A 24752-nucleotide genomic window follows, 5' to 3' on the forward strand; every position below is an offset into this window, starting at 1 on the left:
TGTATATGTGGTTAGGGAAACTTTCCGTTTGAAAGTGTGTAAATGATTTTGTAATTCTGTTCGAGTCAAACTTTGAATTGCTACATTAATGTGCATTCAGAAGGAAACGAGATCGATATTACTTGTTAGAAGGGTAAAGTAAAGATTTACTTTATCGACGAATGTATATTCTGTGAGAGTAGCGTCGACTATTCCACGCAAAGAATACTTGCATAATTGTAAAAACTGTCCTTTATGTTAGCGAAACAGACAAATGATTTGTTCTTTTTGTCATTATTAATTGAGTTTCATTAAAAAGCGTTCTTAAAATGGCGCTGTGAAAAGTTTTGTGAAGGAGGGGTGAGCTCTGGGAGTGAGATGCGAGAAGCCGCAGTGGCTGTATACGTCACAAGGTCCGTGCTGTGATTGGTTTACATACGTCACAGCTAGCGTACTGATTGGTTCACGTGACTCTGAAGAGCTGATAGTTGACTGGTTCTTTGGGAAAGTAGTAAATCTATTGGTTAAGCAAAGTGGTGACGTAGCTTAATCTGATTGACTTGTTGGTGTGTTTCGCGCACGGATTGGCTGGTTTAGCGGAACATCTATAAAACATTTAGGATCATTTTAAATTGAACAAATTTGGTTAAAACATGAGTTATTAGTATAAAAAAGAGGAGAAAAAGCTTACATTGCTCCAGAGATTAAATTTTTTTATTTCACCAGATAAGAAAATTGAAACGCGAGGTGGAAAGTTACTTCATATATACAAAACACCCGCAGCTTATATGGAAGGTGAATATGGTTATCATACTTGCCATTGGTTTGATCCTTGGATGCAGTACACTAAAAATGACGGCGTTTTAGCTTGGCCAGAAGATGGTTCATTTAATATGAGAATTTTGAAAAACTTAAGAGAAAAGATGACAGCTCTTGGGCCGAAGCCTAGACCGACTCAATTTGAAGCTTTAGTTGAATGGGAGGATGAGATGTTTCAACTTCAGCAGGAAGCAAATGGCATGATAAGACCTCCAAATTCATCAAAATTTAAACATGAAACTCATGAAGATAGAATGCGTCGGTGAAGACAGGCAGATATGTGTGATGGTCTCTACATAGTGAGAGAAATGATTACAGAAATACCAGGTCAAAAGAATATCCAAAAGAAAAATAATACTGTTGTTGAAAGTAAATCAGAAGACCCAGTTCTAGAAGATATTTATTTAGTAAATAAAAAATATACTCCTTTAAAACCAGCTTGTTCTTGGTCTACTCCGATGGTTTCTCCTGGAACCACACCGAGTACTCCTCCATTAAATGAAGAAACACCAAGATTGTATCCAAATAATTCTAAGTCTTTTGAAACTCCTATGAGGTTAGAAACAAGAACAAATTCTAGTATTTACGATGAAAGTAGAAATTTTTCTGAAACCCCAATGAGAAGAGAAACTTCTGGAAAATTGATGGGAGTTAGTGGAAATGAGGAAGTTACAGATAATTCAGAATATTTACGATCAAAAGAAGAATTAATTCGACAACTAACTAAAGGCATGGAAGCAGTGACAGTTCCAGTAACTATTGGTCCTGTTCAACCTGTTTTTGAACAAGGAGAAATTAAGCAAACAGGTTTGACAATTCCATTAAATGCAGAAATTCAAAAAGTAGCTGAAATTTTTTATTCAGAATTAACTGAAATACATCGAGAAAAAACAAGGATGCCTGATTTAACTTTTAATCCAGATTCATTATGTAAAACATCAATAGGTGCAGAATCAGATACTGAATTATCAGAGAAAACAGATTCTACTTCAAAGCTTGATGTTGCGAGACTAAAGGCAGATTTAGAAGACTTAATAATTGGCACAATTGGTCCTGACAGTTTAAAGCTTTATCAAGATGATGAACTCCTGTTCATTTGTAAGAGCATTCAATGGAAAACAAAAAATAAATATGATCAATTAGAAGAATTAGCTGCAGAATTAGAAATTGATATTAGTAAACAAAAGAATTTGGGAAAACACTACAGATTAGAGTTTTCTGAAAAGGACATTGGAAATTTCAATGCAATGGGAAGAATTATGCATATAAAATATTTGATTGTGTACATCAAAAAATTGGGTGACTTGAGTAAATGGAGAGTGAAGTGGACCAAATAGAAGGAAGAGGAAAGGCAAGAAAAGTTAGAAAAACAATTCCCAATGAGAGAAATTGCTGGTGGTGGTTATGTTCATGTTCCCTGGTCAAGACAAGACATTTTGTTATTCACAAATGATTTTCCTCGGCTGAGAGAAAAGCCAGTGGAATGGTATCGACAGGTGGATAGATTCATCAAAGTATCGAAAGTTCTGTGGATTGATCTTGATGGATTTTTTGACATTGTTGACCCATCAGATCTTTGGGCAGAATGTAAAATTGCTGTGAGTTGGCCCAAAGTAGAACCAGCTTGGGACAAAGAGACAGGTGCTCCATCATCAGAAGTCATGGGACTGTATGACAAAGTGATTTACTGGTTAAAACAAAAGATTCCTCCGAAAGAGGTAGATTGGGTAAAAATAGACAGAACACACCAGGAGCCAAAAGAATCAGTTCATTCATTTTATGAAAGGTTATTGTTGGTTTTCAAACAATACAGTGGCTATGAAAAATTAAATGAAAAGGACATGAGCCACTTCATTTACAGATTTGTTTATGGTGTTAGACCTGAAATTGGTGAAATGATCAGAAATAATATTGTCGGATGGCAATCAAATTCAGTTGATGATATTTTGAGAAAGGCAAAATACTGTAGTGATGAATTGGAAGCAAAACAGAAGAAATTAAAAGAAAAGGCAATGTGGGCACAGGTGAAAGTAGCTGAACATCAGATTGCTAGCTTAGAAAATAAAAATGTAAATTTCAACCAGAATCAGGGTCAGGGAAAGTTTAAAGGAAACTTTAATAAACCTAAATTTAATGTTAATATTGAGGAGCTGAAACAAAAATTGCCTTGTTTTAATTGTGGCGAAATTGGATACTGGAAGCGCGAGTGTAAAAATCCGCCCAGAAATTTAAAAAATGCATCATTAAATCCACAGATGCAGAATGATGTAAATCTGCAGCAACAGCTACAGCGACAATTTAATGAATTGAGTCTTCAGCAACAGCTACAGCGACAGTTAGCGAATCAACAGGGTCAGATTCCACAGCCTCCTCTCCCAAACTGCGGAGGTGTTCAAAGGTTTAATTCTGAGACAGGATTCTACGGTGGTGATCAGGTAATTAGAACACAAAGAGCAAATGTGTCAAATGCTTCTGGACAATTTTTGTTAACAGAAAATCAAGGGAGTGATTCTGACGACTACTTATGACGGTGCCTGAGAGAGGGGGAAGAGTGTGTACTTGGAGCCACTCTTGAGGTTGACCAGTCTGGTCCATTTGTAAATGGTAAAGTGAATGATGTAGAAATCACTTTTCTTGTGGACACTGGTGCTACCCGTTCTACTGTTAGATCAGTGGAAATTGAAAACCTGCCTCTCTCTGGAGATACCATCCAAGTAGTTGGTGTAACAAATCAGCAAATTAAAACAGATTTGACAGAGCCTGTGAAAATAGAAATTGGGAAATTCAAAGACAAACACAGATTTGTAGTTTGTAACAGCAGTCCTGTAAACTTGCTGGGAAGAGACATCCTATGCAAGATGAACTGCAAAATATATTGCTCACCGGAGGGTATTGAGCTACAAACCATGTAGGAAGATGGGCTTTATAAATTAACAATGTTCATGGTCGAAGCAGAGAAAACAAAATTATTTCCTGTTTTTGACAAAGAAAATTTACCTGAAGAATTAAAAAAGACAGTCAAAACTGAAATTTGGGATTTGTCAGGAAATGAAATGGGTTTGATGAAACATGTTGATCCAGTTAAAATTACTGTGAAACAAGGAATAGAATTTCCAAACATTCCTCAATATAAAATGAAAACTGAAACAATTGAAGGTGTCATTCCTGTGATTGAAAAATTCATAAAGCAAGGTGTTTTAAAGGAAATTGAGAGTAGTCCTTGTAATTCACCGATTATGGGAATCAAAAAGCCAAATGGAACGTACAGAATAGTTCAGGATCTGAGAAAAATTAATCAGATAGTTGTTCCTTGTTGCCCAGTTGTCCCAAATCCAGCAGTGATTCTTTATCATATTCCACATGATGCAGAGTGGTACACTGTCATTGATATGTGCAATGCTTTCTTTACTGTTCCATTACATCCAGAGAGTCAGGAAATATTTGCGTTCCGGTTCCAAGGTCGCACACTAGCATGGTGTCGTATTCCTCAAGGGTATACAGAGAGTCCTTCTATCTTTAATGAATTGTTAAAAAAATCATTGGAACATTTAAATTTACCTGGAAGATCAACATTGGTCCAGTACATTGACGACCTTCTTGTTGCAGCAAAAACAAAGGATAATTGTGTTACAGATTCAATTACTCTAAGGTGTCACCTGCAAAATTGCAGTTTTGTAAGCAAGAAGTAAAATATCTTGATCACAGAATTGCAAAGGGAACAGGACAGGTGACAATTGAGAGAATTAAAATGATTCAAGGAATGCAGCCCCCAAAAACACAGAGACAGGTCAGAATGTTTCTAGGAATGGTTGGTTATTGTCGTCAGTGGATTAGTGGTTTTTCAGTAATTGCGAAGCCACTGCAGAGACTGACAAAATCTGACATAAAAGATCCAATTGTTCTTACAGAAAAAGAGATGGAAGCCTTTGAAAAGCTAAAAAGAAGTTTGTGTGAAGCTCCTGCTTTGGGCATGCCAGATTATGAGAAAGATTTTGAGCTGTACTGCAGTGAAAGAGAAGGATGTGCATTTTCTGTGTTGATACAGAGACATGGTAAATTGAGAAAACCAGTAGCATACTTCTCGGCAGTACTTGATCCAGTTGCAAAAGCTTTACCAGGCTGCTTAAAAGCAGTAGCTGCAACTAGTGTAAGTCTTTAACAAAGTGAAGGAATCATAATGGGATTTCCTGTGAAAGTCTATGTTCCCCATTCAGTTGAAATTCTTCTTACCAGAAGTAAAACGCAACACTTAACTAGTAACAGACTTACCAAGTATGAAAAAATTATTCTGGGATCAGATAATGTTTCGATAGCAAGATGTGTGAATTTAAATCCTTCCTCATTATTGCCTGATGGTATTGTTACAGAAATCAGAAACAAAATTGATGTTGATCATGAGTGCTTGGATGTTTTGGAATATTGTACCAAGCCAAGGCAAGACATTAAGGATGTTCCATTGCCTGTTTCAGATCGTGTTTATTTTGTTGATGATTCTTGTCTGAGAACAGAAGAGGGCTTTTTGAGAGCAGCTTACTCTGTCTGCACAGTTGCAGATGTTGTGGAAGCATCATGTCTTGAAGGAATTCGTTCAGCTCAAGTAGCAGAATTGATTGCTTTAATTCGTGCATGTGAAAGAGCAATAAATTTAAATATTACTATAATCACAGATAGCCAATATGGGTACGGAGTTGTCATTGATTATGGACAGCTCTGGTCTCAGAGAGGCTACTTGACATCTACAGGATCACCAATCAGAAACGCGAAATTAATAAAAAGATTAATAGATGGCATTCAGTTACCAGAGAAGATTGCTGTTGTGAAATGTGCTGCACACCAGAAAGGAGACGATTACATAACAAAAGGAAATGCTTACGCAGATAAGATAGCCAAATACTGCGCGAGAAATGATTTTGCAATTAATCGGGAAAGAAATGATGAGCATGCTTTGAATTCATTAATGCTAACATCAATAGTTGAGACATGGCAAGAAGTCAAAGATTTACAAGATGAAGCTGATGATGAGGAGAAAAACACATGGTTGAGAGCAGAATGTAGACAGCGAGATGAGGATGGAGTTTGGACTTACAAAGATGGCAGAGTAGTTTTACCAAACTGCATGATTGCTGACATGGCCAGGATGTATCATGGCCTGTGACATATTGGTAGGGATTCAATGGTCAGACTTTTCAGAGAAACTTGGTTTAATACCAAATTCAGAACGATCGCAGAATCTCTTTGTCAGAGGTGTTTGACTTGCCAGCAAATGAACCCAATAAGGAAAGCTGTTGTGGGAATGGGAACCATAGGACGGAGGGTGGTCCATTCACCAGGTTACAAATGGATTTTATTGAGATGCCATCACATAACAAACTGCATTATGTTTTGGTGTTTGTCTGTTTGTTTTCAAGATGGGTTGAAGCTTTTCCCACACGTCACAACAATGCTATTACTGTTGCAAAGTTACTTTTAAGGGAAATTATACCAAGGTACGGTTTCCCAGTGACTGTGGAGAGTGATCGTGGAAGACATTTTGAAAACAGATTGTTAAAATTGATTTGTGAAGCTTTACACATTGAGCAGAAGTTGCATTGTGCATACAGACCAGAGGCATCTGGAGTTGTTGAGCAAATTAATGGAACGATAAAGAACAGAATTGCAAAGATGTGTCTAGCTACAGGTATAAAGTGGACAGATGCTCTTCCACTTGTTCTGATGACTCTAAGAAGTACACCAGATAAAAAGACAGGTTTAAGTCCTCATGATATTCTCATGGGTAGAGTCATGAGACAGGCATTCATACCAGTAGGAAAATCGTTGACCATTAATGATAGTGAATTTTAGAGTATTGCAGGAAACTTTCTGATGTCTTGACTTCTGTATCTAATCAGGTGGGAACTGAAGTACAGTCAGGAGAAAAAGAGCAAGCACATGATTTGTCACCTGGTGATTGGGTGAGGACAAAAGTTCACCAAAGAAGAAACTGTTTGGTACCAAGGTGGCAGAAAGCAAGACAAGTGATTCTTGTGACAACAAATGCAGTGAAGTGTAGAGGCATACAAAGGTGGATTCATGCTAGTCATACCATTCGTGTGCCTACACCTGAAAACTTTGATGAAGAAAGTGATACCACAGCTGATTCAGATTCAGAAGAAGAATTAGAAAGAAATCCAGATTCTGAAGATCGACAGGCTGGTCGACATCTGGAAAATTCAACTGTGAATGGAGAAACAAATGAAAAGGATTTGGAGATCATAGTTGTAGACTCTGAAAATAATGAAGATTTGCTAGAAAAAGAAACAGTAGAAGAGTCTGATCAAGCTCAGTATCAAGACCAGGAGAGTATTGAAAAGCAGAAAAGAAGCTCTGAAAGCAGGAACAAGAAATCCGAAGCTGGGAAGTTGAAGGCAATTGAAGAAGAGGTGGAGAACGAATTACCAAGTACCAGTTATAGAGATGATGTTCCTAACGGAGTGAGGCTGCCTAGTAAAGAAGAACCTGAGTCCAGAATTGAAATTTCTGATACTGATACTGATGAGAGTGATGAAGATTCTCAAATAAGAAAATTCAGAAAAAGAGCTTGGAGAACAGAATGTAATGTGACAGAGCCAAAGAAGAAATTACCAAGAAAAGGTGATAATTGGCCGAGTGAGAGTGAAGGGATGAAATTTAAGTTGATAAAGAAATCAACGGAACAGATCAATGAAATAACTAGTCAAAAGGATCCTGAAAAGAAAAGTGAGACAGGGAAGAAAATAGAGGTTATTTCTAGAAAGACAAAGAGAACGCTAAGGCCAAATCAAAAATATAAATCGCCTGAGTGGATGTACATCATCATTCCGCCTGTAGTTGAGATAAACAGTAGTAGTCAGGAAGAGATTGAAGACAATAGTGACAATGATTGAAATACTTACCTGTTGAAGTTTTAGGTTCCCTGTTTTTGGCATAAGGCCGAAGAAATTGTGTTAGGTGACACGAGGTTGAAGAAATTGTGTTAGCTTGAAAACAAATTGTGACACAAGGTCGAAGAAAAGCTGTTAGAGGGTTGAAGAAGTTAAAAAAATAAATAAATAAATAAAATAGGGGGGTGTTAAAGATTATAATTTAGATATTTTTAGACACATTTTGAGATATTTTAAAATGTTTGCTTTCTTTTTCTAAAATAAACTTAGTGAAAATGCCTTATGTTTTTGTAAACAACAGCTCAAGATGCTCCATCTTTAAAAGGTGTTGCAAGATGTCTCTGATATGTGTGCTCTTGATAATTCTGCTCTGATTAGTTTTAGCTGTCATTTTTCCTTTCGGGATCGATAAGGAGATGTACAAGGTCAATATGACAAGCAAGGCTTCAGTTAGTCAAGACAAACATAGTGCAACAGGAAAAGCTAACAAAGTTATTGATCACAGACCAGAGGCTCACCAAGATAGGTCTGTTGGTGATTTTTCTAGCAATACTTTTTCAAGACTTCTGGCTGAATATGTAAAGGTTATGGAAGTCAAAGACTGCTACATTTGTGTGAAGTTGCCTGCTTCTGTTTCAGAGGGAGTGACGTACAATATGCTTCCTCTTACTTAGGGCATAACCTGCAGTGTGATAGCTAGCTTATTTTACCAGACTGGTCGTTTAGGGCCCAATGTAGGTAAATCTAATTTACCACTTCTAAAAAATGTAGGTAATTCTGATTCGGTAAATACCGAATCTGTAAGATACGGTATTTACCGATTCTGTAAATACCGAATCGGTATCCCCCATTGATTCCTATGGGCCTTGAAGCCCATAGGAATCAATGTGGAATACCGAATTGGTATTTACCGATTCGGTAATTACCTATTCTTGCAAGGGTGCAGGGGGTGTCACTTTGACACCCTCTAGCACCCCAATTACAGGCTTGTGTGCCATGTGGCACACAAAGATGCCCTAAGGGCATCTCTGTGTGTCACATGGCACAGGTGTGCATGCACAGATGTGCATGCACACCTGGATTCGGTATTTTCCCACCCAATTGGATTGGGTGGTAAAATACCGACTCTTGAAGGCCTGTGGCACTCTTCAGAGTGCCACCTACATCTCTATTTACCGATTCTGTACATTTACCGATTCGGTATTTTACCGAATCGGTAAATGTACAGAATCGGTAAAATTACCGAATCTGTACTTATGTAGCCCCCACATAAGAAAACCGTAATACCGGTCGGAAACGGCCGAATTTGGCCGTTTCCGACCGGTATTAGGGCTCCTACATCGGGCCCTTAGAGTATTATTACTCTAATTATGATGAGATTTTTGCAAACCTGAAAATTGAGAAAAGCTTAAATAAACATAAGCAAGCGAAACAGATGAGGGAATTCTTTATAGTAACTAACAAACTTACCTACGAGTATGCTTTCAGAAATAATTTAACATGTAAATTGAGAACTGAGGAAAAGACTTTTCTGAACCTTGTTGAAGAGAGAAGGGCAATTTATAAAAGAAATGAGATGGTCAAGCAGACCAAATCAAAATTTTGGCAAAAAGTGGATGAAAAATGTAATGGCAAATCTTTTGAGAATGTTGCAATTCACATAGACAAACCGATTAGTGGCAAGTTTTGTATTAGAAGAGATAATACTCTGTTTGATAATTATTTTGTTGGAGCTAGCAATTGTGAGGACACTTATCAAATCATGGGGAGTTGGGGTTTCAAGGGAGGTCGAGACCCAATCTTTCCTGGAATGTATTTTGTTTGTGGAGACAAAGCCTATTATAACCTCCCAGACCATTGGTATGGGACGTGTTTTGTTGGACTTGTTTTTCCAAAAATATTTCATGTTGACAGAAACCCAGAAGGTTCATTTGAAATCAGTAATCATGTAAATAGGTACAAAAGAGAAAGTTTCACAGAAAGTTTGGGAGACATTTTTGAGGCAGTGATACCTTTGGTAGGAATAACCCTGAATGCAGGAAGAATCAGAAAATTGTCCACAATTGTTGACAGATTGTCAACTGACACAGCTAGTGGTTTCCAATTAGTGGATACTGAAGTTATCGCAATCAGATCTATGGTAATGCAAAACCGTCTTGCTTTAGACATACTCCTAGCAAAAGAGGGAGGAGTCTGTGGCATTTTACATGTCCAACACTGTTGTACATATATCCCTGATGAGAGTAGAAACATTTAGATGTACATCAAAAATATTACAGAGATGCATTCAGAAATTGTTCCTTTAGAAGAGGATGATTTTTCAGAACGTCTAACCAAAAGATTTCTGGCAATCAAAACCTGGTTTCAAGAGATTGGTGGTTCAATTCTTGGCAAGATTCTAACACCTTTATTTGTAATAGTTTTTGTGATACTTTTGTTGAAGATCAGTTGCATGTTACACAAGAGAAAGAAATACATGAGGGAAAAGAAGAGAATTTACAAGATCAGAAAGGAACAAGAGAAAGAGATAGAACTGGAAGAGTTTCGTAAAGCTCAATATGAAAGTTGTAGACAGACAGCTGAGACAAGTCTCTAAGGATACTAACATAGTGAAACAAATCATGTTCATCTTTAAAAAAAAAAGAATTTGCTTAATTTTTGGGTTTGGTTTGGTGATTTTGAAATCACCAGATGAGGGAGTTGATGGAGCGAGTTTTGGAAATACATTTATTTCAGTTCGCGAAGTTTAAACTTCCATAATAAATTAATATTATTAATAAAGTGTGTGGTGGAAAGTACTAACTACCCTAGAGTAAAATTTGCATTTACATGAACACTTGGGAAACTAATATGTATGCTCATAAACGTGCATTATGTTGCATTTGCATGTGTGTGAAAAATAATGAATTAATTCTGTCTATTGTTATGTCAAAACTAAATGCAGCTGTTTATTAATGGCATGTGCTTATTTCTGTGTGCTCATGTTTTATTTTTCTTGTCTTAAATGTTACACGAATCTGTTTGTTGCTTTCATTTGCCTATGCCAGGTAACATAGATTAATGGGTTAATAATTAGCAAAGGTGGGTGTGTAACAGAATGAACTTTATTTCTTGCATTAATTATTCTTTTGTGTTTGTTTATACACTAGTTAACGAAAAGAGGGTTTGAGGCCTAGTGCATCTAAATGAGCAGTTGGCAGAATTTTGCTCAGTGAAAACAAGAGTCCGGTGTGGAAAAATTCCTGCCAAGTTTCTGAAAGAAAGAAATGCAAACGTGGTTGTGCAAATGAACTGACTGTACTTTTGGTCAGCGTGGCCAAGGACAGGAACCGGCAGAAAGATTTTCAAGCTAAGGAAGTCGCGTACAGAATTATTAAATGTTGCAAACTGGAGGAAGTTTCGTGACTTGGAATAAAGGACAATAGACTCTTTAAAAAGTCGGAACAGGGCTCCAAAGAATGTGGTGACACTATGGTCTGTCACTTGCCAGCCAATGAGGACTCTGAATGGCAGAAAAGTATTTAATTTTTCTTAGATTAAGCTAGTTGGAAGGGTATAAAAACTGTCCCCCTGGGAGGGAAGCGGCTGCTGTTTGCTGTTTTCCAGAAGGGCGTATCGTGCTGTTGGACTTTACTTGGAGCACGTAAGAAACCTTCTAGGCTAAAATACTTTTTCCCTTTTCCTTAATGGGGCAAGTGTAGCTAGGGACTTAGGGTTTAGATGATGCCAATATATATTCCAATTTGATTTATACTATTTGATTTAGCTTGAAACTGTCATTACCCTTGCTGAAAATTTTAATAATGATGCTTGAATAAAAAGATTTCTAATGCACTTTCTTTAAATAAATAATAATCTTGAAAAACAAGCTGGACTTGTTATTTCCTGTGTCTAGGTTGCCATTAGCAGATCTATTGCCAAAGTGGCTTAATTAATTATAGGGTTTAACAAGTGTGATGAAGTTGGTTTTGTGCAGATGTATATCAATGTATATATTTTATGAATAGGTTTATTAATTAGGTCACATGATTCAGTTGCTCAAAATATGTCATATTAGATTATGGGCCTTGTGATTGATTTATGATTAATGGTGAATATTGTGGAGTTAGGTAATGTAGCTTATGACATATTTTCTATAGGGCCGCTGGATCACACTAAACGTTCGTTCTTGCAGACACGCAGTCACAAGCTGGCTTGGAGGCTCCTCAATAATTCTGGCATGCCGTGGAGTCAAATTCCTGGCAGAAGCAAGAAAATGCTTAGAACTAACGGAACAGGAGGACTACCCAGTTGGCGGGCCATCAGGGACATCCTAACTCCTTGGATCTTACACGCATTATTCCAAACAAAAAAACAAAGGCCGAGACACAATATCTATAGTATTTTTAATACATTTTGTACTGTTATTTTATCATGTGAATTTTTGTAACAATTTTAACTAATTATGCAAATAAAACTTTTTGAACTTTTTTTTAAAACGGAAAGCAATTGTTTAAAACAGCACGTGTGCGCTTGAAGTCAAAGCAGTGCACTTCATAAATTTATAAAATGTCATTAGGCATGCTGCATTTGGTGGGGGAGGGACAGAGACGGGCACCGAAGCTTAAAACCACTGACAGAGCATGAAGTAAAGCAATTTAAAACAAGGCGTCGGGTGAGGGCAGGAAGCTGCCAGATTGGGAAATGCGAGCAGCAAAGAAAAAAAGTAGTCCCTACATAAAAAGATAACAGCCAGCAGCGTAAGTTAACTGTAGGAGGTCTATCCTGCTTCCTCCAGAAGGGTAAGAAATCGGAAGTGAAGTATCGGACCTCCAGCCAACAATAAGCAAGATAACAACATCCAATGCCAGATTTCACCAATGGCAAGCGGCAAAACAAAGAGAAATGCAATGGGTGGAGTTCGACTAGTAATACTGATTACTTGATGACTCGTAGAGGCAGCATGCGCTGCCTATTGTATTGTATTGTATCCAATATTTATATAGCGCAAAACTGTCACCCTACGGGTATCCGGACGCTTGAACTTCAGATAGTATGACAATTGAACAGATCCGCATTGGCAGCAAAAGATCTAAATATTTCCCCTAGGGAAAAGCCAGGTTTTCACAAGCTTTCTAAAACATATTAACGAGTTAGCCTGTCTAATGGTCTGGGGAAGGTCATTCCAAAGTCGTGCGGCGGCCGCGCCAAAGGCTCTGCCTCCCATTCTGATTCTCTTGAAATAGGAAGTCATTACCAAGTTTGCATAGGAAGAGTGGAGCTGTTTTTTGGATTGTAGCAAGTAAATCTCTCCCGTAGTGGAATAGGGCCCACGCCATGTGCTGCTTTGTACACAATACATAGGGATTTAAAACAGATTCTCCCTTTAATAGGCAACCAGTGTAGATCTTTCAGGGCTCCAGTCGTAGAGGTCCTGCGTTGCCTATTCAAAGCCAGTTTTGCTGCTATAGACTGGACTCTCTGTAATCTCCGTATGATGTACTGCGGTGCTCCCAAATACAGAGCATTACAGTAGTCCAGTCTGCTAAGAATTACACTCTGTACCACAAGTGAGCGAGTGTCCTTAGGCAGAAGCGGGAGGATTTGTCATAGCATCCGCAGCAACAGGAAGCATACATTGGCCGTTTTATTTGCCTGGGATTCCATTTGGAGACTGCCCTCCATTTGTACCCCCAGATTGCGCACAGTTTTGGCCGGAAGCAGGGGTCATCCTCTGGGGTGAGCTTAAACTCTGGCATTAACGATTGATGCACACTGGAGGAAGAGCAAAAAAGCGCCTCGGTTTTCCCCCGTTAAATTGCAAAGAATTTTGCCTGAGCCAACCCACTGTTTGGAGCATGTACTCTTGAAACTTGTCCATCGACACCGCCTGTTTCCCTTTCAGGGAAAACACCAGTTGGGTGTCGTCCGCATAGTTAACCAAGTCGATGTCGTAAGACTTGATCAAAGAGAGTACGGGGCGCAGGTAGATATTAAAGAGGATGGGGCTTATCGCCGATTTCTGCAGAACCTCGTACGCTACTAGAGACTGACTCGACTCATATGGAGGCAGAGACACTACCTGTTGCCTTCCAGTTAGATAGGAGTGTATCCACTGAAGGGCTCGTCCTTTTATCCCCGTAGTTTTTAATCTCTCCAACAGTACTGTATGGTTCACCGTGTTGAATGCGGCCAACATATCTAGTAACACTAGGACAGATGATTCTCCCTTGTCTGCTCGCATCCGAAGATTATCCATAACGGTGACCAAAGCAGTCTCAGTACTGTGGCCCGGGCGGAAGCCAAATTGATCCTTGTCTAATATGAAATTATCCTCTAAATATCCAGACATTTTTGCTGACTATCTTCTCCAAAATGTTAACCGGGTAATGGAGGAGGGATATGGGTCTTAAGTTGGCTGGGAACAGGGGATCAAGGGAGGGTTTCTTGAGCAAAGGAGTGATTACTGCCTTCTTCCATATTTCCGGGACCACTCCCTCTTCCAAAGATTGGTTGCAAATTAGGCGCAGCCAAGGGAGGGTCTCCTTTCCAGATGTTTTCCAAATTCTATGAGGCAGGGGATCACGGGGGGAGCCTGAGGTGATACTTTGAGCCAAATCATAAATCCTCAGAGGGGGGCCTGAAAGTTTTCCAGACAGGAGATGGCTATAGGCTCTTCTCCTAATCTTCCAGTCCAATCATCCCCGTTGTCAATATTGTTGGGGCCTAACTCACCCACAATTTTACAGATTTTTTCTTCAAAGTGTACGGCAATCATATCGCAGAGTTTCTGTGAAGTGACCACCTTGCTGCTTGTACTTGTTGGATGTAAGAGATTCTTCACAATACTAAAGAGCGCTTTGGTGGAGTTCGGGGCATGCGGAATAGAATTGGCGAAGAAATCTGCTTTGGCCTTGGCTATGCCTTCCTTATATCTGGCCTGAGCTAATTTCAGTTCCTGTCTATCTATATCTGAATAATTCCTCCTCTATTTTCTCTCCGCCTTCTTACAGCTAAGTCGTAATAATTTCAGTCCCTCACTAAACCATGGAGCAGAGGCATTCTTCCTGTTTTTGAGTCTCTTGATTGGCACTAAATTATCCAGGGAGCTACCTATAAAATTACAGTATTCCTGATAATTTTTCTCGACGGAGTCAGAGGGAACAAACATATTTTGATTCGGTGGTATCAAATATATCTTATTTTTAACTAACTTAGCCCACTCTCTTCCCTGTCGGTAAGTAGTCCGACAGTTATTGCTAATCTCCGGTCGGGGTATTAAAATATGGAAGTGAACTAGGAAATGATCCGACCAGCATGTCTATGCGAGACCTAAAAAACTGCAAAGGTGGGGGATGGGAAATTGTGAACAAACTAGCGACAAGCGAAGAGCCAATAAATGCAAACGTTGCCAGAGAGTTTTCATAAGGCCTTCATGATGTTTAAATACTGCCTCTGCCTGTCATGTTGTTATTTTATCTAGTTTTATAAAGCGCACATTCACCGAAAGGTCTCTTGGCTCTAAAACTACAGAAGCAAAGCTACAGTTATGCGCTCTTACTGGTCATGACTCAGAAGTCCCACCCTTGTCCAAGGCTTGCTTGCTTCTCACAGTGCCCCAGCTGCCACTGACCTGTTCACCGCAGCCTTAAAGGAATACACCTCACAGGTGCCCTTTTAGCCACCTCATTCCCCGAATACCTTGCTGATTCCTGACAGGGCTGATCTAAAGAAATCAGTGCTTGATGGTGCTGACACAAAGCCCACTCTGTGTATTAGACATTAGAGCTCAAGCCGACAGCTAAGGCTCTCATGCAATACCTTAACATGCCCTGCTTGTCTAACAAGAACAGGAAGGGTCTTTTTCAATTCAAAATAATTCTGAAATTATAGGAGCTTTACACTGGCATTGTATGTTCCTTTAATGAGGAAATAGTGACCATAAATGTGGGTGTACCATTGAGACAAAGCATGAAGGATCCAAAACTAATATGCAAGTCGGTGGTGTGTCAGTAGTGAAGTTACAAATATTAATTAACAACCTCATGTCCACTAAAGTGATTGAAAACATTTTGAAGTTGGTAAAAAAAGCAAAGAATTCATAACCCGATTTTTATTCCTCCCTGCTTTTCAAACCATTAATTAATTCTTACAACATGTCCAGCAGATACAATTTGGGAAGAGATGAGCAATTGCTAAAGGAGGGAGTGATGTCCACAAAAGTGATATCAGTCTCTTTATCCCTTTGTAGAAAAGACAGCTTCACATACAGATGACCTACCTAAGTACAGACAAGTAATAAATGCAACAAAAGCTCTTGTGACAAAACGTAGGGAGTCATCTGATTCCATTTGTTGAGGGAAATTGATTTCCGGATGTGGTTCAAGTCTGCGTATAGACTAGCACATAGAACTGAGTAAGTAACTACCTCTAACCTGGACGATCTGCGTGGGGAGTGAAATGTTACCATGTTGTGCCCTCATCTTTTAAGATCTGTTGGCAGCTTTTGACACATTATGCGACTCAGTTATCCATTCTACACTGGTTGATATTAACCCTGGGCGAAGAACTACGCTCCGTTCGCGGAGCTTGCGGAGTTTCGGCAACTCCGCGTTCCGCGGAGAACGCGTAGCTGTCGATTACTCCGCGATCCGGTGCGTAGCGTAGTTCTCGCGTGCTGAATAACATTATCGCGTGCGCGGCAATGGCTTACCTTGGTTCCAGAGTGTGAAATCCAAGATGGCTGCGCCCGTCGCGACCGCGTGGGTAGGTTCGCGCGATATTTAGCGCGATCACGCACTTTTGTAGTGCGAACGAGAAGATGAGTTCCCGAACATGTCTTGCACAACCCGAACACGTTACTTGTGACCCGGAACAGGAAATAAGGGAACGCAAGCGGGCGGGACAAACCTCTTGGGTAACTTAGCGCGCTTTCCATCCCGAGCATGCAGGCAGCGCCCCGAACACGCGCACCGCGCTCCCGAAGACGAAAAACGGCGCGCGAACGGGTCTAGCAAGCAACTACGCATGTCCGCGGAGCTACGCGTAGGTCGCGGAGTGCAAGTGCGTCTTCGCGTAGCTCCGCGGAGTCCGGCTCCGCGAACTACGCCCAGGGTTAGTTGATATCACCGCTGGGGACAGGGCCATAAAAGTCGGCACTTTTGCAGAAATCAGTACACTTTGTTAGTTGTGCATCGTATCTCTCACTACCCTCGCCAATTAAATCCCTAGTACCTTAGAATGTCCACCGCCTAGGGCTCCCTGACAGATGAAGGTATTATTACCCAAGGGTAAAGGACTACTGCTCGTACTCACATGTGCGCCGCTCCTGCTCTTGCATTGACCTGATGTTCATTTCCCTCTCGCTCCTGGACTCCATCGCCAATCACTGCTACCTTCATGTCAGATCATGCATGTGTAGAATTGACATGTGGGGGAGGGGACACCAAGAGGAGATAGATGGTGGCGGGTAGACTATGGTCTGCTAAGACCCTTTGAAAATAATTGGCTTAGCAGTTAAAAGCAGACTCCATGATAAATAAAAACTAGATGTCTCCCGGCAGTAGTATGTGATGCCTTTAAACCAACAATTAAGGGTTGTAGCTGGTGGCAGGAAGAGCATGGGAGAGACGTTTGATAGAGATAGGCCTTTTCTACAGTGTACTGTGTTGGTTGGTTATAGGTGTCTGAGTAAGTTTAAGCTTATGGATGAGTTCTTATTATAAGACATGATAAAGCGCTGTGTGGCGGAGGATGAAGGCATAGAGAGATTCCCACAGTGCTTGTCAGTGGGTCAAAAAAAGGTTTTCAGACCATCCAACCCTTGGCCTCTCTGCAGAGAGACGTTCACATATATCCCAATTGTGATTTCTATTTTATATTAACGTGTGTGAATTAGTAATACGCAGATGTCGAAATATGGATTGCATAAAAAGAAAATGTTGTGTTTAAAGGTGAGGAAAGAGAGAGTGGATGTGTATGCAGTGATTGGGCCACAAAAGTAGTGTATGCAGGAAGCAGTGAAAAACAAGTATGGATGAGCAAAGAGACGATGCAAGATATACAGATTAAGGATTTCAAAAAGATGCAGAGAAAAAACAGGCAGCAAGTGGCTAACTGTGAAAGACTGCAGATGGAAGGAGTGTGAAGAGAGAACAGGAGCGATCAGCAACTCCGGAAGCCTTTTCACAGCTACCATCATGTCAGATCATGCCCATGTAGAATTGACATGTGGGGCAGCGGACACCAAGAGGAGATAGATGGTGAAGGGTAGACTTGGGGCTGCTAAGAACCTTAGGAAAGAATTGGCTTAGAAGATAGAAGCAGACTCCATGATCTTTAAAAACTAAATGTCTCCCAGCAGTAGTATGGGATGCCTTTAAAAAATAATTAAGGGTTGTAGCTGGTGGTAGGAAAAGCATGGAAGAGACATTTGAAAGAGGATGGATTAACAATTGAAATAAAAGCCCTTAAGGAAGTTGATAAACAACAGCCAGCACAAAACAACAAAAGGACACTCAGCAATCGCTATAGGCCAACTGAGCCTTCATAGAAGCAACGGGTCAGAAGCCCCCCTCTTGCACCCAAGGAAAGACATCTGTTCTTTTTTTGTGTGACTTATGTCAACTAGTATGCTCCAATAATATGCAGATCTTGGACTCTCTGTTAGTCATCCTTTCAAGTCTATAATGCTAATTTGCTAAGTCCTAACGTTTGCACATACACAATCCAAAGAGTTAATGTGTCTCATGTTTGACATACCTTTTTGTAAAATATCCAGTATTTGAATACTGAGTCACATAGGGATGCAAAGAGACTCCAAGATTGGACAGCCCCGAGAACATTACATTCCACTATGTAATTCGGGGTGCAGGGAATCTGAGGCAAGGGTTCCAGAGAGACAGAGGGTTGGGGACCGGGAGTCAGTCCTCGGGCTGTCAACCTCAAAGACTATGGGCCCAATTCACAAAGCGAATTGCACTTGCAGCTGCCGCTTATGCATTCAAATGACTGGACATTCGCGGTCATAAATATATTTATTCATATGTGATATTTAGGCTGAGTGAATCCGTCATCAGGGAAAGGGAGTAGGTGGGTGGCCAAGCACGCGATGTGACAGGACGTGCTTCGTCTGAGCTCCGGGTGAAGCTCCCCACACACGGGCCATTTATCCTGTTTTCCCTGGCAGGACCGGGCCCTAACTCGCACCGAGTGTGCCCGGATACCCATCCCACCTCCGGAGCAATTTTCAGGAGGATCGGAGCACTTGACCCTCCGGCCGGCAGCGACCCTCGCGGCCAGCCGCCCAGCACGCACTTCCGGCCGGCGGCCCCAACTAACTGAGGCCGGGGATCCGGCCTTGCAGAGTAGGCCGCGACACGAGTGGCCTGCAGCGCGCAATCCAGCGCAGAGCCGGGACCACGTCCCATGCCTTGGACCCTCGTTGGCAAAGATACTCAGCGGGGACCTCGGACTGCAGTGGGAGGTCTGCCATCTGGGCTCCTGAAGACCTCGGGACTGGCCCACCTCGCCCACCGCTGATGGGACTGCCCAGCCAGACTACATGACCGCCAGGGGGTGAGTGCACGAGGCTGCCCAGAGACCTGCGTTGGCAACAATGGCCCAGGGCCCCCCCGACCCAGAGCGCCTGCTACCCGGCTCAGCCCACTGGACACCCCCTGGCCCACCTACCGCCCAGCCGTAGGCCCAGCCCAGGTGCAGACCCTGCGACGCACTGCCGAGCACCTCCGGCGCCCCACCCACACGCGGGCCCCAGGCGCTACAAACCCCTGCACCGCAACGGCCCGTGGCGGGCTGAACCACCGCCCAACCGGCACTGGACCACATATCCCAGCAGGACGGACACCGGTAGACCACCGTGCTGGGCCGCCGCGAGGCCCGCATAGACACTGTCGCTCCTGGCCTCAGACGACTGACCTCGGAGATAGTGCGGCCCTTTCTCCCAGACCCGTGCACGTTCCCGCCACACGACAAGAGTTGCGAGGCACCTCCGGACCCGTCTGGCGCAGGGGAACCGGAACAGCGCCACGTGCAAACTGAAGCAGCAGCACATCGGCCCTCGCAGACAACCAGCCCAACGCTAAGGGACTCTCCCAGCCAGGTGCTGAAGCGCAGAATTCCCACCTTGTATCCCCCCCCCCCTCTACCGAGCGCTGGCCAGACGACGTGGACCCCCATGTGGCACTAGGAGGCGCCTGGCATCGCCCGACGGAGTGCATCTTCCCGGGCCCAGCGGACGGGCTCGCTGAGAGGGACCTGTCGTTCCAGCCCGTCGAGCCGCCGCGAAGCGCAGACAGGAAGCGACCAGCCGGCGGGTCCAGCACGACACTGACCGCGACGCCTGTGAGCTCTTATAACAATTGCTACGCGGACATCTCGTCCTCCCCAGTCGGCAGTGTCACACAATACCCTGGGGCCCGGCGGTGAGACGATCCTCCTCCTCCCGCCTACAGCCACGCGCCGTTCACCGCGCGGGCGACGGAGGCCCTGACCAGGAAACTGACGCACACCGATCCCTCCATCACGCACTGTAGTAACGCACCCGCCCGCTTGACCGGCCGCGAAGACCTCCCACATGTCCGGGGGGACCAGGGCGAAGACTGGCACGGGAGGGTCACTCAACAAGGGGAAAATGGCGAAACATATGGAGACGGACCAGACTGCATCTAAACTGGACACTATGCTGGCAGCCATGGAACGCCTGGAGGAGTCCATGCAGCTGACCCGTACGTCGCTGGAGAACAGAATCGACAAAGTGGCCGTAGACCTGACACTCCTCCGGACCGACCACAAGAAGCTGGCCGACCGCACCACATCTCTGGAACACGCGATGGCGGAGGCCACACCAAAACTGGCGCAGACGGACAAACACGTCCAGGACCTACTCAACCGGGTGGAGTTCCTTGAGGATAGAGCAGAGGACGCGGAAGGACGGGCCAGAAGGAACAACGTGCGCATAGTGGGCCTACCGGAACGATGGGAACGGAGAGAGACGGCGGAACATATGGAGACCTGGCTCAGAGAGCTACTACCTGAGGGCACGCTGTCGCCGCACTTTGTGGTGGAACGGGCTCACAGAGTTCCATCTCGCCCACCCCCGGAGGGCTCCAACCCGAGGCCAATGCTCATGCGGGTACTGAATTACCGCGACCGTGATGCCATCCTCCGCGAAACGCGGAAATTGTCGGATATACAAGTGGACAATGCCAAGGTGATGTTCTTCCCCGATTACACCATACAGGTTCAGAGGCGACGCCAATCCTTCCTCGTGGTGAAGCAACGACTTAGGCGCTTGACTCTTAAATACTCACTGTTGTTCCCGGCGCGCCTTCGTGTGGTGACGCAGGACAAGACCCACTTTTTTGACACCCCGGAGGCGGCCATGGCGTGGTTGGATTCGGGAGTGGACACGGACCCTGGACCAGTGCCGAGGGAACAGCGCAGGAATCGAGGCGCACGCAGACGGAGACAACGGCACACCTCGAGGGCTGAGTCACCGACCATGGACGCGGAGATCGGCCCGACCCCGGAACAAATTCGAATTGAACACCAGGAAGCCGTCCGCATAACTGCTGAGATCAGCGGGTCACAGTCACCTATCCTGCTTTCCAACAATAGCCCGCGCTCTCACGGGAGCGAAGAAGACGACTACATATTCGGTCTGCCGGATGGCTCGAACCCGGAGGGCCTGCCTGACGTCACACCCCAAACATCAGACTTGATATCATGAACGATCCCCCCCTACCCAGCCCTCGTCAGACCGCCGAGTCTTACATATTGGAACAGTCAACACACCCTCAGGGATGGCTCGATCAAGGGCTCACATTGACACTCCTAGAGGCCCTGGCAACCATGATCGCCGTCTTCTGTGGGGCCTGTTCTCTGCTGCCGAACACCGCCCCCCCTCCCCTCCCCCGTCCACCGAACTGCCACGGAGCTGCCGTGGCGCCAAGAGGGGAGCCGGGGCTATCCTGCCTGAGTGCCATCGGGAGCATGACTTTAAAGGGGTGGACGGACCCCTAGAGGTGAGTGCCCCTCCCCCCGGGGGACTGGCGGAGACGCTCCTGCCTTGGGATCGACTGTCCGGATCAAGTGACACTGGGAATTGGTCCTAGCCACGGACTCTATCACTGTCTCCTAGCGCCCTTTTGGCCCTCTGCCCGTGGTGGGGAGCCGCCACGGCTCTACAGACGTAACGAACTAACTTGTTTAATTCAGGTGCTGTAATTAGTCATCCCGCCATTGACCATACGGATTGATTGAGCTCGATAGAGCGTTTGGGCGGCGACTTGTTTTTTGTTGTTGCCCTTTTGGTATTATGTTTATGTTCATGTTATACCTTCTGAGACTAGTGTTGGTACTGTCCTGCTACTGCGTGCATCCTTGGGTACTGGGGTGGGGCTGTGGGGTGAAGATGCTCCTTGTTCGCTGCTGCTGTGCGGGTGCGGGTGGGGCGGGTGGGGGGCTGGGAGGGGGAGATGGGTCCTTAGCTGTGAACAACACTATGATGGCTACGTTTAAATTTTGCACTTGGAATGTCCGGGGCATGCACACACCCTCACGCAGATACCAGGTTTATTCCTACCTTAAAAGGCACCAGACTCAGATTGCACTGCTCCAAGAGACACACCTAGTTGCCACTGAGGTGGCCACACTTCGCCGTAAGTGGAGGGGCCAGATATTTGCTACTACCTTCTCGGCATTTGCGAGAGGGACCTTAATCTGGGTCCGGCCCGGGGTTCCATTTGCACTGACTCACAGCAACATTGACACTGAGGGACGCTACGTCTTCATACAGGGCAGACTTGACGGGCAGCAGGTAGTCATAGCCTCCATCTACGCACCTAATGTGGAACAGGGGAAATTTTTCACACGACTGTCGGCAACGATGGCGTCATGGCCGGGCGTACCCTTGATAATGGGCGGGGATTACAACTGCGTGCTTGACGCTTCCCTTGATCGCTCGTCCCTTCCGGTGGCGATCGCCCCGGTGCAGGCGTCTTCCAGAGCCCTCCTTGACTGGGCGACACAATGGAACTTACTGGACGCGTGGCGCGCCCGGAACCCCACCGCCCGGGTGTATTCTTACTACTCGGGAGCCCATTCATTACATGTCAGGTTGGACAGATTCATGCTGTCCCGTGACCTGCTCCCCTCTGTGTCTGACACTGACTACCTAGGCCGGACACACTCAGACCATAACCCGCACACGCTGATGTATGGATGGAAGCGCCCGCGCCCGCCTATACCAACGTGGCGCCTGCAACCAGATCTCCTACTTGACACTCCGTTCCGAGAGGAAATCTCCGGGAAGATCTTGCAGTACTTCGAGGACAATAACGACTCGGCCTCCTCCCCGAGAGCTGAGTGGGACGCCTTTAAGACAGTGACCCGGGGTAACTGCCTCGGCGTCCAAGCTAGCTTGCGTAGGCAGGTGGAGAAAGATCTGCTGCTGGCGGAAGAGGCTCTGTTGGATAAGGAACGGGAGGCAGCGGAGGGTGATGATGCACAACTCATCTCGGCCAGGGCGGGCCACGCTGCCTTGCTGGAGCGCCTCAAAAATATCAACTTCGCTGCACATTCCGCACGCACCCACAACGCAGGCGACAGGCCTGGCAAGCTACTGTCATGGTTGGTACGGCGGGACGCGCACTCCGCATCGATCCTATCCATCCGCACGACCCAGGGTGATGAGGTCTATACCCAGAAACAGATCCATGATGCGTTCACGTCGCATTACGAATCCCTATACAGCTCGCGGCTACGGGCCACGGTGGTGGAAATCACGGACTATCTGGCGCCTTTACAGCTCCCGACTGCTACCGCTGCCCAACAGGCCGAACTAGGAGCTGCGCTCACTGGTGAGGAGCTGCGAGAGGTGATTTTCTCCCTCTCCAATTGCAAAGCGCCAGGCCCGGACGGACCCCCGGCGGAGTTTTACAAGGCCTACTCCCTGGTATTAATACCGGAACTGCTGAAAATGTATGGGGCGGCACTGGAAGACGCTGAACTCCCGACGTCCCTGAACGAAGCCAACGTGGTCTCCCTGCTGAAACCGGGTAGAGAGGCGAACGACCTCGGCTCCTACAGGCCGTTGGCGCTCCTCAATACCGATTATAAAATTCTTGCAGCGGCCCTGGCTCGGAGACTGGCCCCACTAGTCCCCACTCTGGTACACTCTGACCAGAATGGCTTCGTGCCCACACGGAGCACGTCCTACAATTTACGCCTGTTTTTCAGAGTCCAGCGTTATGCAACCTTAGCCTGGCCGCGCTCGGGTTGCATTGTACTTGACTTGGAAAAGGCGTTCGACTCGGTGGAGTGGCCATATCTCCTCCGAGTCCTCGAGAAATACGAACTGGGGGACGCTTACGTACAGATGGTGGGACTCCTTTACCAGGCCCCAGAGGTCCGGGTCCGGACTGGACGGTTGTTCTCGGACAGGATTCGCATCGGGAGAGGTACAAGACAGGGCTGCCCCCTCTCCCCCATATTATTCGCCTTAGCAATGGAGCCGCTGGCCGAGATGCTCCGCAACTCCGGAGACACCTGGGGCATACCGCTGGCGGATGGCGTCCACTCGGTGTCTCTGTATGCCGACGATTTGTTGCTATATATCAGGGATCTCACGAATGTACCTGCGGCAATCGCGGATATGTTTCAGATGTTTGGCGACAGGTCGGGGCTCCGCGTCAACTGGGCCAAGTCGGGGACCTATGCGTTCGATAGCGAGATGCCACAGTGTGATGTGTGCATGATGGGAGAGACGCTCCGCTGGCACCCGACGGTCTTTCGGTACCTTGGGATATTTATATATAGGGACCCTGTGGACCTCCTGGAGGGGAATCTCGTACGGGCCATCTCCTCGCTCACGGCCCAGGTCACGTTCTGGAACTCCCTCCCGTTAAATGTGCCCGCCAGAGTGGCGCTGACCAAGATGATAATGCTTCCCCGGCTTCTCTATTACTACACCAATCTGCCGGTGTATGTGCCGGCGCGCATCTTCAGAGAACTGGACTCCCTCACCAGACGTCTCATCTGGAATAAGGGGAGACC

The sequence above is a fragment of the Lissotriton helveticus genome, chromosome 7, assembly GCF_964261635.1.
Source record: "Lissotriton helveticus chromosome 7, aLisHel1.1, whole genome shotgun sequence".
Lineage (NCBI taxonomy): Eukaryota > Metazoa > Chordata > Amphibia > Caudata > Salamandridae > Lissotriton > Lissotriton helveticus.